The following is a 14,359-nucleotide window of genomic DNA, read 5'->3' as shown; positions in this document are numbered from 1 at the left end:
TGGCGAGATCATGGAATGGGCAGTCCTTCCCCGGGAGGAAGAGCAGCTCCGTCTTGCGATTCGCCACCTGGTTATCAGAAGGGGGAAAGGAGAAGATTAGTTGTGTGTCGTCTGTGTAGCAATGATAGGAGAGGCCATGTGAGGATATGACAGAGCCAAGTGACTTGGTGTATAGCGAGAATAGGAGAGGGCCTAGAACTGAGCCCTGGGGGACACCAGTGGTGAGAGCACGTGGTGCGGAGACAGATTCTCGCCACGCCACTTGGTAGGAGCGACCTGTCAGGTAGGACACAATCCAAGAGTGAGCCGCGCCGGAGATGCCCAACTCTGAGAGGGTGGAGAGGAGGATCTGATGGTTCACAGTATCAAAGGCAGCAGACAGGTCTAGAAGGACAAGAGCAGAGGAGAGAGAGTTAGCTTTAGCAGTGCGGAGAGCCTCCGTGACACAGAGAAGAACAGTCTAAGTTGAATGACCAGTCTTGAAACCTGACTGGTTTGGATCAAGAAGGTCATTCTGAGAGAGATAGCAAGAGAGTTGGCTAAAGACGGCACGCTCAAGAGTTTTGGAGAGAAAAGAAAGAAGGGATACTGGTCTGTAGTTGTTGACATCGGAGGGATCGAGTGTAGGTTTTTTGAGAAGGGGTGCAACTCTCGCTCTCTTGAAGACGGAAGGGACATAGCCAGCGGTCAAGGATGAGTTGATGAGCGAGGTGAGGTAAGGGAGAAGGTCTCCGGAAATGGTCTGGAGAAGAGAGGAAGGGATAGGGTCAAGCGTGCAGGTTGTTGGGCGGCCAGCCGTCACAAGTCGCAAGATTTCATCTGGAGAGAGAGGGGAGAAAGAAGTCAAAGCATAGGGTAGGGCAGTGTGAGCAGGACCAGCAGTGTCATTTGACTTAACAAACGAGGATCGGATGTCATCAACCTTCTTTTCAAAATGGTTGACGAATTCATCTACAGAGAGGGAGGGGGGGGGGGGGGGGATTCAGCAGGGAGGAGAAGGTGGCAAAGAGCTTCCTAGGGTTAGAGGCAGATGCTTGGAATTTAGAGTGGTAGAAAGTGGCTTTAGCAGCAGAAACAGAGGAAGAAAATGTAGAGAGGAGGGAGTGAAAAGATGCCAGGTCCGCAGGGAGTCTAGTTTTCCTCCATTTCCGCTCGGCTGCCCGGAGCCCTGTTCTGTGAGCTCGCAATGAGTCGTCAAGCCACGGAGCAGGAGGGGAGGACCGAGCCGGCTGGGAGGATAGGGGACATAGAGAGTCAAAGGATGCAGAAAGGGAGGAGAGGAGGGTTGAGGAGGCAGAATCAGGAGATTGGAGGGAGAAGGATTGAGCAGAGGGAAGAGATGATAGGATGGAAGAGGAGAGAGTAGCGGGAGAGAGAGAGCGAAGGTTGCGACGGCGCATTACCATCTGAGTTGGGGCAGAGTGAGTAGTGTTGGAGGAGAGCGAGAGAGAAAAGAATACAAAGTAGTGGTCGGAGACTTGGAGGGGAGTTGCAGTGAGATTAGTAGAAGAACAGCATCTAGTAAAGATGAGGTCAAGCGTATTGCCTGCCTTGTGAGTAGGGGGGGACGGTGAGAGGGTGTGGTAAAAAGAGGAGAGGAGTGGAAAGAAGGAGGCAGAGAGAAATGAGTCAAAGGTAGACGTAGGGAGGTTAAAGTCACCCAGAACTGTGAGGGGTGAGCCATCCTCAGGAAATGAACTTATCAAGGCGTCAAGCTCATTGATGAACTCTGCAAGGGAACCTGGAAGGCGATAAATGATAAGGATGTTAAGCTTGAATGGGCTAGTGACTGTGACAGCATGGAATTCAAATGAGGAGATAGACAGATGGGTCAGGGGAAAAAGAGAGAATGTCTACTTGGGAGAGATGAGGATTCCTGTGCCACCACCCCGCTGACCAGATGCTCTCGGGGTATGCAAGAACACATGGTCAGACGAGGAGAGACCAGTAGGAGTAGCAGTGTTTTCAGTGGTAATCCATGTTTCCGTCAGCGCCAAGAAGTGGAGGGACTGGAGGGTAGCATAGGCTGAGATTAACTCTGCCTTGTTGGCCGCAGAGCGGCAGTTCCAGAGGCTGCCGGAGACCTGGAACTCCACGTGGGTCGTGCGTGCAGGGACCACCAGGTTAGAGTGGCAGCAGCCACGCGGTGTGAGGTGTTTGTATAGCCTGTGCGGAGAGGAGAGAACAGGGATAGACAGACGCATAGTTGACAGGCTACAGAAAATGGCTACAATAATGCAAAGGAGATCGGAATGAAATGAACTAAACATCTGGGAAAGCGAGAGAGCGGGGCCTCCCTCACTTACGTTACACTGAAACACCCAAATATAACTCTCCCAACTTCCACCTCAGAAACTATAATTTCAAGCCATGACATTACATAATAAATGAATTTGAATATGTGGCAAGAGAAAAGATAATTCTCCCTTATTATTACTCGCCAGATAATTTTCCATCAAGGGATGTCGATTTAACTTGTTTGACTGCTATGACTAAGCAATAAGGCACAAGGGGGTGTGGTATATGGCCAATATACCACAGCTAAGGGCTGTTCTTAAGCGAGATGCAACGTGGAGTGCCTGGATACAGCCGTTAGCCGTGGTATATTGGCCATATACCACAAACCCCCGGGGTGCCTTATTGCTATTATAAACTGGTTACCAACGTAATTAGAACAGTAAAAAGTAATGTTTTGTCATACTCGTGATATACCACGGCTTTCAGCCAATCAGCATTCAGGGCTCGAACCAGGTTTATAATTGTAAATAAATCGCCTTTGTGCATAACTATAGATAAATCCGACAGGAGAGTTTGAGTGATGGAAGTTGGACAGAGGATCTCGAAATCTCTGAGTAAGAAAAACTTGGATGAACATAAAAAAAATAAGGTTAGACTATTTTCTGGCAATTGTGATGTTATTATGTGCCAGATGTTAAGACTACAAATAGTTATAATTGGCCCATTTGCGAGATTGACTTGTCATTTCAATAGACAGGCTACAGACCAAAATCTAGGTTTATGATTCTAATTAAATTTAGCCATAGTTTGCTTAGATAAAGGCAAACTGATAGGCCGTGTCGCTGGGCAACACGGACTTTCAACTCCCTCCAAAGATTTTCTATGGGGTTGAGATCTGGAGACTGGCTAGGCCACTCCAGGACCTTGAAATGCTTCTTACGAAGCCACTCCTTCGTTGCCCGGGCGGTGTGTTTGGGATCATTGTCATGCTGAAAGACCCAGCCACGTTTCATCTTCAATGCCCTTGCTGATGGAAGGAGGTTTTCACTCAAAATCTCACGATACATGGCCCCATTCATTCTTTCCTTTACACGGATCAGTCGTCCTGGTCCCTTTGCAGAAAACCAGTGTAGTGTCGAGTTAATGTTGCTAATTATGCTCTGAAACAAAGGAGTCCGCTTATACTGAGCTTTGATCATACGTTTTATTCATATCACAAGATTTCAGCATAAATTTACAGATGTCAAGATCATCCGGAGAACAGAGTCCCAAAATAATAAGTCTGTTATAATGTTCTTTGTCTCTAGCCCATACTTATAATCTTTACAAAAATATGGGTGGCTCCCTCTACTGTCCAATCACCTGTCTCCAACAAACAGACTCCCTCTGAATAAACATCCTCTCAGGTTCCACTTGAAAACATTAGCAAAGTCATAATTCTCCATATACTACACCAGCCCCAAAGCATGATGTTTCCACCCCATGCTTCACAGTAGGTATGGTGTTCTTTGGATGCAACTCAGCATTCTTTGTCCTCCAAACACGACGAGTTGAGTTTTTACCAAAAAGTTCTATTTTGGTTTCATCTGACCATATGACATTCTCCCAATCCTCTTCTGGATCATCCAAATGCACTCTAGCAAACTTCAGACGGGCCTGGACATGTACTGGCTTAAGCAGGGGGACACGTCTGGCACTGCAGGATTTGAGTCCCTGGCGGCGTAGTGTGCTACTGATGGTAGGCTTTGTTACTTTGGTCCCAGCTCTCTGCAGGTCATTCACTAGGTCCCCCCGTGTGGTTCTGGGATTTTTGCTCACCGTTCTTGTGATCATTTTGACCCCACGGGGTGAGATCTTGCATGGAGCCCCAGATCGAGGGAGATTATCAGTGGTCTTGTATGTCTTCCATTTCCTAATAATTGCTCCCACAGTTGATTTCTTCAAACCAAGCTGCTTACCTATTGCAGATGCAGTCTTCCCAGCCTGGTGCAGGTCTACAATTTTGTTTCTGGTGTCCTTTGACAGCTCTTTGGTCTTGGCCATAGTGGAGTTTGGAGTGTGACTGTTTGAGGTTGTGGACAGGTGTCTTTTATACTGATTACAAGTTCAAACAGGTGCCATTAATACAGGTAACGAGTGGAGGACAGAGGAGCCTCTTAAAGAAGAAGTTACAGGTCTGTGAGAGCCAGAAATCTTGCTTGTTTGTAGGTGACCAAATACTTATTTTCCACCATAATTTGCAAATAAATTCATAAAAAATCCTACAATGTGATTTTGTGGATTTTTTTTTCTCAATTTGTCTGTCATAGTTGACGTGTACCTATGATGAAAATTACAGGCCTCTCATCTTTTTAAGTGGGAGAACTTGCACAATTGGTGGCTGACTAAATACTTATTTTCCCCACTGTACATCTCATTTAGGCCTATATCTAATATAGTCCACAGTAGCCTAGACAAGATGTAGGTAAGATGTAAACTGAACGATTTAGCAGCTTGCTTAGTTGAAATTAACAGAGGACTTTATTCAACATGAATAGCGAGGCGATTTCGCAATAAAAAGTGCTTGTCTTTCCCAATAGCCTGCTGGAATAGGCTACTGAGGATGTGGTCATAATTTCATTCACTAAATTAAATATCAATAATATGTTTATGAACTGAATATGCTTGTCAACAACAGCCAGTGTATTTTTTATTTTACCTGTAGCCTAATCTGACTACTGTTACCGTCAGTGTAATGCGTTCATAATAACACAAGGCTACAACAACAATAAACTGAAGTTATAGGCTATGTATTAAATTGGTTTGCCAGCTCCAGGTAGGCTACACAAGTGGCACAAATTGATTTGAAATGACTCCAGTGATATCGTCATTTCAACATATTTATTGTATCAAATGGTAGCCTACAATGGCATATACATTAATAGGCTACTTGATGGCCAACAGAGGTAAATGTATAATTCTCCACATTTAGCCTAATGTCAGTTTCATAGAGGACTTTCCCCCATAAAAAGAACCACGCGAGGGAGTTCCATAACTTCCATTTCATATTTCCACAAGGGCAGCCCCTGTGACCCAATAACTGAGCACGCATAAAGCACTTCGCTTGATACCGTTTTCTTTAAGCAGTCAACATTAGAATGCCGTTTAAACCACCTCCGAGCGGATTTATGTAATGCGCTCTAGTGCGTCCAAAGTAGGTGTCTCCATAATGACAATCTAAATAGCCTACCTACAACCTACAACTGGTAAAAAGTTGTCACAACGTGCGCGCGTTCTGCTCGCGCTCCTCTCGCTCACGTCACTCAGCCAATAACTGTTCTGCGCTCTCAACACACTCATATGTGGGGTGATATGTGCCAGAATTAAGTCTAGGCAACCGTACCACCGTGAGGCTGTCGCCTACCGTTGAACGTCTGACTGACATGACATGATACCAATGCCTTACTAACGTCTGCATGACGCCTGCGTGTAACTAACATGTCCTCATACCAACGCCTTACTAACGTCTGCGTGACACCTACGTGTTAATGAAAGTCATAAGGTGCATAGTTTATATTTATATTAATTAAATCTCAACCATTAATTTTAGAAACTTACAGTTTTTCCTGTGCAAACTGACATTCCGAACGAAGTAGACACCTTGAGCTATAGTGTAGCCTACAGCTTGTGTAGTTCCTGTTATCGCTAATTGCCTAGAAAAGATTATGTTCAATCTATGAGTAATCTGTCTTTCCCTCAACACCTCATGTCATGGTATGTTATCTTATCTCACAAGATCTAAATGTTGTTAGCCAATCACAGTTTGTGTTGTTACCAGTTCCCAGTAGCCTACATCAGACAACCAATAAGAGTTGTGTCCATGGCTTTCAGTCAAATATAGGAGTTCATAGGCTTTCCCAGAGGGTCGGCGCTATTCGGAATCCTTGGGATGTCCCTACCTCAATCAAGTATAAATGTAAAATGGTTAAGTTTAGTGTTAGTTAAGGGTTATAGTTTAAGGTTCAGGGTAGGGACGTCCCAAGGAATCCGGATAGCAGTGACGGTTCATAGAGTGAAACACAGGCATGGTATTTGAGAGCTCGGCGGAGACACAGACATTAATTTGTTTGTTTCTTTACAAGCAGCAGACTCGATTTTCGAGAGCGTCTGCCCCAGATAGTTTCCTTAGAGACGATTAAAATAATTACCAAGATGCCCTTGATCTGATTGAGGAATACGATGGCTATATTTAAATTGTAATTTTGTTAGGAAATATTTAGGCCTACTGTGTTGAAAAGGCAAATTTGGTTTATTTGAAATAAATAATTACTTTTACATTGATAACTTTTGATTGATAACGAGTTGATAACGTATTGTCGAAAGCACGTAGGCAATATTATTTACTGTGTCGATAGGGGAGTAGTATTATTTATTTAATGGATGAATTAAATTGTAAATGAAAATATGCACACGTGGTACTATAGGATATATACATATTTTACATTGTAATACACTACCCCTACATGCCATTGTGAGCTGAAGCTATTGGTTTATTTTTCAACTGTCACTATGCCTACACATTCACACTCGGACTGAATAGGGGAACGAGGTACGACATACAACTTCGATCGAAGACCTTAAAATCATGCCTGACAAGACCAATGAAATAATAACGGTATCGTAATATAGTGTGGATTCAGGAGTAGCCTATTCTACAATAATGGGACTGTATGTGCTAGTATTATTTATCTAATTGATAAATGAAATTGTAAATGTGGACGGGTGCTCTACTTCATTCATTGATTACGGTATTGTACAAGGTAGATACAGGAGTAGCCTATAGTCTACAATAATAACATCATTGAATGTGCTATAGTATAATTTATTGAATTGATTAATTAAATTGTAAATGGGGATGGGTAGGCTACTTCATTCAGTGAATACTGAATGTCTTGCTATCTCTGGGAGTATGTTAATGAAGGCGTTTTTTAAAACTATGGCAAGGTCGAACTAATTTCTAAATCTATCTTATTTTAGTCAAGAAGTGATGAGCCAGAGCAACCAATCAGCATCACTATAGCTGTTCTACCCACCACCCACACTGCTCTCCCTCCACAAGCAACCACATCCTCTTCTCCTGTTCAACTAATTTGCCGCCACGCTGAAAAGGACTGTACATGCACACCTCTGTGCCCATCTCATTGCAACATGATCCATCCAAGGCCAAAGCTGGACACCTAAAATATGAGTTCCAAAAAAATACATGAGTAGATGGCAAAGGAGATAGTGATGAGAGTGAGAGCATACAGTATGAAAATAAAGACCCCTTGGGATATAAAATGAGTGTGGGGTGCCCTCTTGTGTCTCCTTTTTGTCTGTTTGAGGACACTACAATCACCCCTGGTGGAGGTTCTTGGAACACTGCTATTTAATTCTTAGCAGAGGTTGACGAAAACCTTCAAAGGTGGTGGTACTATGTTGCGTGTTATCTTGAATACCAGGCAGATGTTTGAGTACAGAATGAAATGGTGTAAACTTAACAGGCTAAACTTGTTGAGTACACTCTTTGAGAAAGAGGTTCCAACAGGGTTCTTTGGCTGTCACCAAAGGAGAACCCTTTTTGGTTCCAGGTAGAAGTATTTTTGGTTCCATGTAGAACCCTCTGTGGAATGGAGGCCAAAAGGGTTCTACCTATACACAGGAGGGGTTCTACCTGAAACCAAAAATGGTTCTCCTATGGGGACAGTGGAAGAATCCTTTTAGGTTCTAGATAGCACCTTTTTATCTGAGTGTAGGCCTATTTTGCAGTGGTGGTTCTGTGGTTTTCTGTAAAATATATATATTTTTTTTAAATAACCTTTTCACTGGTGGTGGGGAGTTAAGATAATCAGAAATACAATGAAACATCCCCACTTTTAGCACACATTTGCAAGCAGGCAAAGTAACCTTCTATGTGTGCTGAGGTATGTGTTGACTGGACCACTGCTCACATGCAAACAAAAGATAACATGTGTCTAACTTGCACCGTTATGCAATTATTAGGAGACTAGCTACAAATAGCTAATCCTGGCTACCAATGTTCTAGCATTAATTTATTGAGGCAAGCAGATCAGAGATGTCAAGGTGGTACCCAAGCATATGCCATGTGTATATGTGACACACACAAATGTGTATGGCCATATTTTTTATGTTTTATTTATTTTTGTTATTTCCCAGATATTTACATTTAATGTATGAATATGGTTATTGCCGCTATGGGGAGCTGTGACGTCAATGGAGTGCGTTAATGAGATCTTAGAGGTTTCTTCTTCAATCTTGGAGAATGACTACTACTGAAAACGAACGTTTCTCTGTCTCATCATTTTACCCTATTAATTGAGGTATGTAATGTGCAATATGACTCTCAAAATATTGAGGTAACATGGTTAACTACATAGTCCATGAGTTTGGTGATGTTTGAAGGCAATTGAAGGGAGTTTTAACCAAGTGAAAAACTGGTTGGTATTTTCCCCATTGTAAGTAATGGAGTTTGGCTAGGTTGCTAATGGTTTACATGTAAGAGAAGGGATTAAGATGGCGCCCAAACTTTCTGTACTTTTTTTCAACAAAGTTTTAGATCCAATTAGTTGTGTTTTTAATTAACAATGGCTCCGTTTACTTTAGGTAATATATGTGAAGTCACGATAAAATGTGGTAGTGTTAATATTTGTATGAAAATAGCGTGTAACAGGTCGCTAGCTTGATGCTAACCAAATTTAGCTTGGCTAAGCGCTAGTTAGAAGTTGTCGAACCAGATGAGAAGGATGTGGAGGTTTTTGACCAGGTACAAATTATTGTCCGCTGTTAATTTATTTTCTGGCCCTCCAAGAGATATGTAAGAGATGTATTTGTAATAATATGAAATATAATTGCATTTATTTATATTATCAATTTAGGTAAGACTGAACATGGAAAAGGTGCAGGAGAAACAGAAGGAGAGCCACCGGAGGAGAATCAAGAAGGGGATCAAATGCTTCGACATCTGAGCGATTGACTTGGCTTGGAAGAAAGACGAAAGGAAGGCGAGACCTGGGAAACCTTGCTGCTCCTAGCTGGGGTCACCATCCGTTAAGGTGAATATAAAAATCTCAGATGATACCTATTTGCATTTGCCTCCTCGTGGTCGGCATCGCCATGCTGTCAGCAGTACCAACACTGGGCCAAGGGTTTCTCCAAATAGTCCATCTCAAGGCTAACCACTGGGTCACGTTAAGTAACCTCCGCTTCCAGGTAGGTACTGTTAAGGTATATGACTCCAGTGGTCATGATATCACCCTGGAGTTTCTCTCACAACTCATCTCTCTCATCTTTTCCAGGGACCATCCCTTACATTCCTCATCAACCCCACTGACATAAAACATTACAGACAGTTATCCTTTATTTTCTGTCTGACATAAACATTATTGCATGTCTAATCAAAGATTTAAGTTAAGTCATTCAATAACTGTATTTTTACATACCTGATAAACCTGTAACCTGTGTGTTTGCTTGTTTATGTCTGTCTCCTACCCTGTTCCCTATACTCTGCTCCTGTTCTCCAGGACCTAAGGGTTCGAAATGATATTCTTTACCCCGATGCCTGTTTATTCATAAAAAGCAGAAGATGGTAAATAACATTAATCGCGATGGTTAGCCTATGCAAATGAATAGGAAAACAAAAGCATATTAATACGAATACATTTAGCCTAATTGGTAACAAATATAATGTGGGGAAAAGTCAGGATCCTAGTCAGGCTATTTGTCAAATCCAGAATAAATAAGGTCTTCATGTGTATCAATTCTGTTGGCGATTGTGAGCTAAATCAATGACAAACAGCTGACATTTTCTGGCTTCATCATGATCTGTGATCAAAACAGGCTGGGGTGTTTTCGGTTCCGTTTAGGCTAAGATTATGCGTAAGAACGCAACTGCACTGAAATTAATAGCCAAATTCAATGTGATTCCCTGAATAAAAAGTGTTTATTTTTACATTTGAGTTATTTAGCAGACACTCTTATCCAGAGCGGCTTACAGTTAGTGAATGCATACATTTTCATACTGGCCCCCTGTGGGAAACGAACCAACAACCCTGGCGTTGCAAGCGCCATGCTCTACCAACTGAGCTACTTATCTGTTAAACTGTTTGGTCTATGCATAGACCCATACCGATTCTATCTTTTTGGTATTTTGTGGTAGGCATAGCCTAATATTCTAAATTGCGGAGCATTTAATAAAACAACCTAGTAGACTATCGTGGAGTTCATCATTGTTATAGCCTAGATCTCTTTATATAATCTGGACCGTTGTTTTTTCCAAGGGGTAACATATGCTTTTTGCCCGTCTCTATAACAAGGGTAAGGCCTATATCCTCACATACCCCCTCAATTCAAGCCCTGCTTTTAACCATAAGACATATCATTTTTACATTTTAGTCATTTAGCAGACACTCTTATCCAGAGCAACTTACAGGAGCAATTAGGGTTAAGTGCCTTGCTCAAGGGCACATCGACAGATTTTTCACCTAGTTGGCTCAGGGATTAGAACCAGTGACCTTTCGGTTACTGGCACAACGCTCTTAACCACTAAGCTACCTGCCGCCCACAGACATGTATAGCCTAAGGATTGCATGGTGAAAGTGATTGTCTGTAAACTGGGAACTCTGGGGGAAAAACGAGGTCAAATCATGACATCAGTGATTTTCAGGTCAGAGAAAGATGCCAGAGTTTCTGAATTGGAATTCCGAGTTGGATGACCGTTCAAAAAATCAAAAAAATCCCAGTCTGAGCTCGTTTTTTTCAGAGTTCCCAGTTGTCTTGAACACACTGAAGTCGGAATTCAGAGATTGCTGAGTTGAGTTGTTTTGAATGCGCCACTAAAGACCTAGGCTACCTCTTATTTCTGAATAGGGCTACCTCCAACAAAGAAGCCCTTGTGTCTGTATTGATGTGAGAAATAGTAATCTACACAGTAATGGTGGCTGGCTGCGATATCAACTAGCCTAATCATTTTTGTATTGAGGTGATATGCCTATTTTAGCTAAATCGACAAATGAAATTGATTAGATTACTCTGGCAAAATTTTTTTTTTTTACAAAATCATGTACATGTAGACGTTTGTAAGGTGTTCATGGTGAGATCTTTAATAATAAACTAAACAGACACTTAAACTAACACATGACACATAACACGTGTAGACGTTTTTTGGCGTTCATGGTAAGCTCTTTCATAATAAACTTACAAGCAAACTGACACGTGACACGACGTGAACACTACGTCTACATGACGTGTACGTGTCACGTGATATGAACGTGACGTGAAGACGTCGGCAGTTTGACGCCTTACAGAAAAAAAACGTGTCTCTATTGACAGTCCATGTTTGATGTTAATTCATGGCGGTATTTTATGGCGCTAGGAAGAAGTTAGGTGACTTGGTGAGAGGTATCAGTAGCATCACAAGGCTTAATTCTGGCACAAATAACCCCCATACACACACACACACACACTCCTCCCGTCGTCCTCCCCACCACTCAGCAGCAGGCCACTGTGAAATGTTAATTTTTTATGAGAAGCTTTTGGTCATGTAGAAAGTGTTTGCAGAAGGGAGAAGCAGAGATGTACAAGATGTGGGAAATATCATATTAAGTGTTATAAAAGTGAAGAAAATGTGACATGTTGTAATTGCGGTGGGAATCATGAAGCCACGTCTTCTGAATGCCCCACAAGGGTAAAGGAGAATGAGGTGGTCAAAGTCAGGGTCGTACAGAACATTGCAGAATCTGTGAAAAGGGTTGAAGGTTTGAATGTTGCACCAGAAGAGTCCATGGTAGTGAATATGCCTTCACTGCATGCTTACATCAAGAGGATCCTGACATTTTAAAGGTTAAAAAGGTGGACTTTGTGCCCTTTATCACAATGGTGATAAATGGCACTGCCAAGGTGGAGAAAAGATCTAGGAAGATGTAAATCATTGTGATTGCACCAGAGCGGTTCCTGGGGCTGAAAGATTTCACAGCAAAGGAGTTACATGGAATATTAGCAAAAGTCATACTACCTTCTCAGGTCCTAGAGCAGGGGTGTCAAACTCATTTTAGCTCAGGGGCCACATGGAGGAAAATCTATTCCCAAGTGGGCCGGACCGGAAAAATCATGGTATATATAACTTAAAAACAACAACTTCAGATTGTTTTCTTTGTTTTAATACGATCAACATACAACATAAAGCTGGAGCCTGAGGACAGTGTCCAAAAGCACAACATCACTATTAATCATAAAACACCTCAAGTTATTTGAAAGTTCTGAGGACAAAGAACACACAAACACACAATGCCTCAGTGATTCACAGAAGTATATCACAGATCACAGAACTATATCAGGGTGTCATTTCTCAGGCAGAAATGTAGATAAAAATAATGAAATCCTGTTCCCCAAACAAGTGCAAGAACCACAGAGTCAAGAATAGGTTAAATATACAAATAAAATAAAAACAATTAAAAACAATAGCACATCAACATAAAAACATATAAACATAAAGCTGGAGCCTGAGGACAGTGTCCAAAAGCACAACATCACTATTAATCATAAAACACCTCAAGTTATTTGAAAGTTCTGAGGACAAAGAACACACAAACACACAATGCCTCAGTGATTCACAGAAGTATATCACAGAACTATATCAGGGTGTCATTTCTCAGGCAGAAATGTAGATAAAAATAATGAAATCCTGTTCCCCAAACAAGTGCAAGAACCACAGAGTCAAGAATAGGTTAAATATACAAATAAAATAAAATCCATTAAAAACAATAGCACATCAACATAAAAACATATAAACATAAATCTGAAAGCGTTGCTCAAACTCCCGTAACAGTCCCGTTATTTTATCTTTGAACCGCTTCATGTCTGCCACATGTTGGGTCGCGCACACATTTTTCAGACAGGGGAAGTGAGCTGCATCACCACCGGCAAGTTGCGTCTCCCACAATGACAGCTTCAACTTGAAAGAACGTATGCTGTCATAATACTGCGTGACAACTTTGTTGCGCCCTTGCAGCTGTTTGTTCAAGTTATTCAGGTGCTCTGTAACATCCACCATAAATGCAAGGTCCTGCATCCATTCTGCGGAATGAAATTCTAACACTGGTTTGCCCTTTTCTTCCATGAACTGTTCAATTTCTTCTCGTAAATCAAAGAAACGCCTCAGCACAGCACCTCGGCTTAACCATCTTACCTCAGTGTGGTATGGCAGGCCATAGATGTGGTCTTTCTCTCTGAGAAGGCTGTCAAACTGACGGTGATTCAGGCTTCTGGATCGGATGAAATTAACAGTTTGGATGACCACCTTCATGACGTTATCCATCTTTAATGACTTGCAACACAAAGCCTCCTGGTGCAAAATACAGTGAAAAGTCAAAAAATCACGTCCTCCATTTGCAGATTGCACTTTCTCTCTGAACTTTGTCACAATGCCTGCTTTTTTCCCGATCATTGAGGGCGCACCATCTGTAGCCAGGCTGACAGCGCGGGACCAGTCCACTCCGACCCTGTCCAGCGCGCCGACGAGTGCGGTAAAAATATCAGCTGCTGTCGTTGTATCTGTCATCGGCACCAACTCCACGAACTCCTCGGTGACGGTCAATGTGTCATCAACTCCGCGGATGAAAATGGCCAGTTGTGCAACATCTGTAATGTCCGTGCTTTCATCAATTGCAACCGAAAACGCAATAAATGACTTTAGTTTTTGCTTCAACTGGCTGTCCAAATCCACTGAAAGATCGGAAATCCTGTCTGCAACTGTGTTTCTTGTCAGGCTGATATTTGCAAAAGCCTGCCGCTTTTCAGGGCACACAATCTCCGCTGCCTTCATCATGCATGTTTTTACAAATTCACCCTCACTAAATGGTTTTGAAGCCACTGCGATTTCATTAGCAATGAGGTAGCTAGCTTTCACTGCAGCGTCACTGATGTCTCGGCTGTGAGTAAACACAGACTGCTGTTTCTTCAGACCCGCAAACAGTTCATTCACCTTCTCTCATCTCCACTGTCCTTGAAAGTTGTCATATTTGTCGGCATGAAGACTCACATAGTGGCGACGAAGGTTATATTATTTCAGCACTGCAACATGCTCTGA

Source organism: Coregonus lavaretus (assembly GCF_964263955.1).
Source record: "Coregonus lavaretus genome assembly, contig: HAP1_SCAFFOLD_2152, whole genome shotgun sequence".
Lineage (NCBI taxonomy): Eukaryota > Metazoa > Chordata > Actinopteri > Salmoniformes > Salmonidae > Coregonus > Coregonus lavaretus.
Note: the sequence above shows the minus strand (reverse complement) of the source record.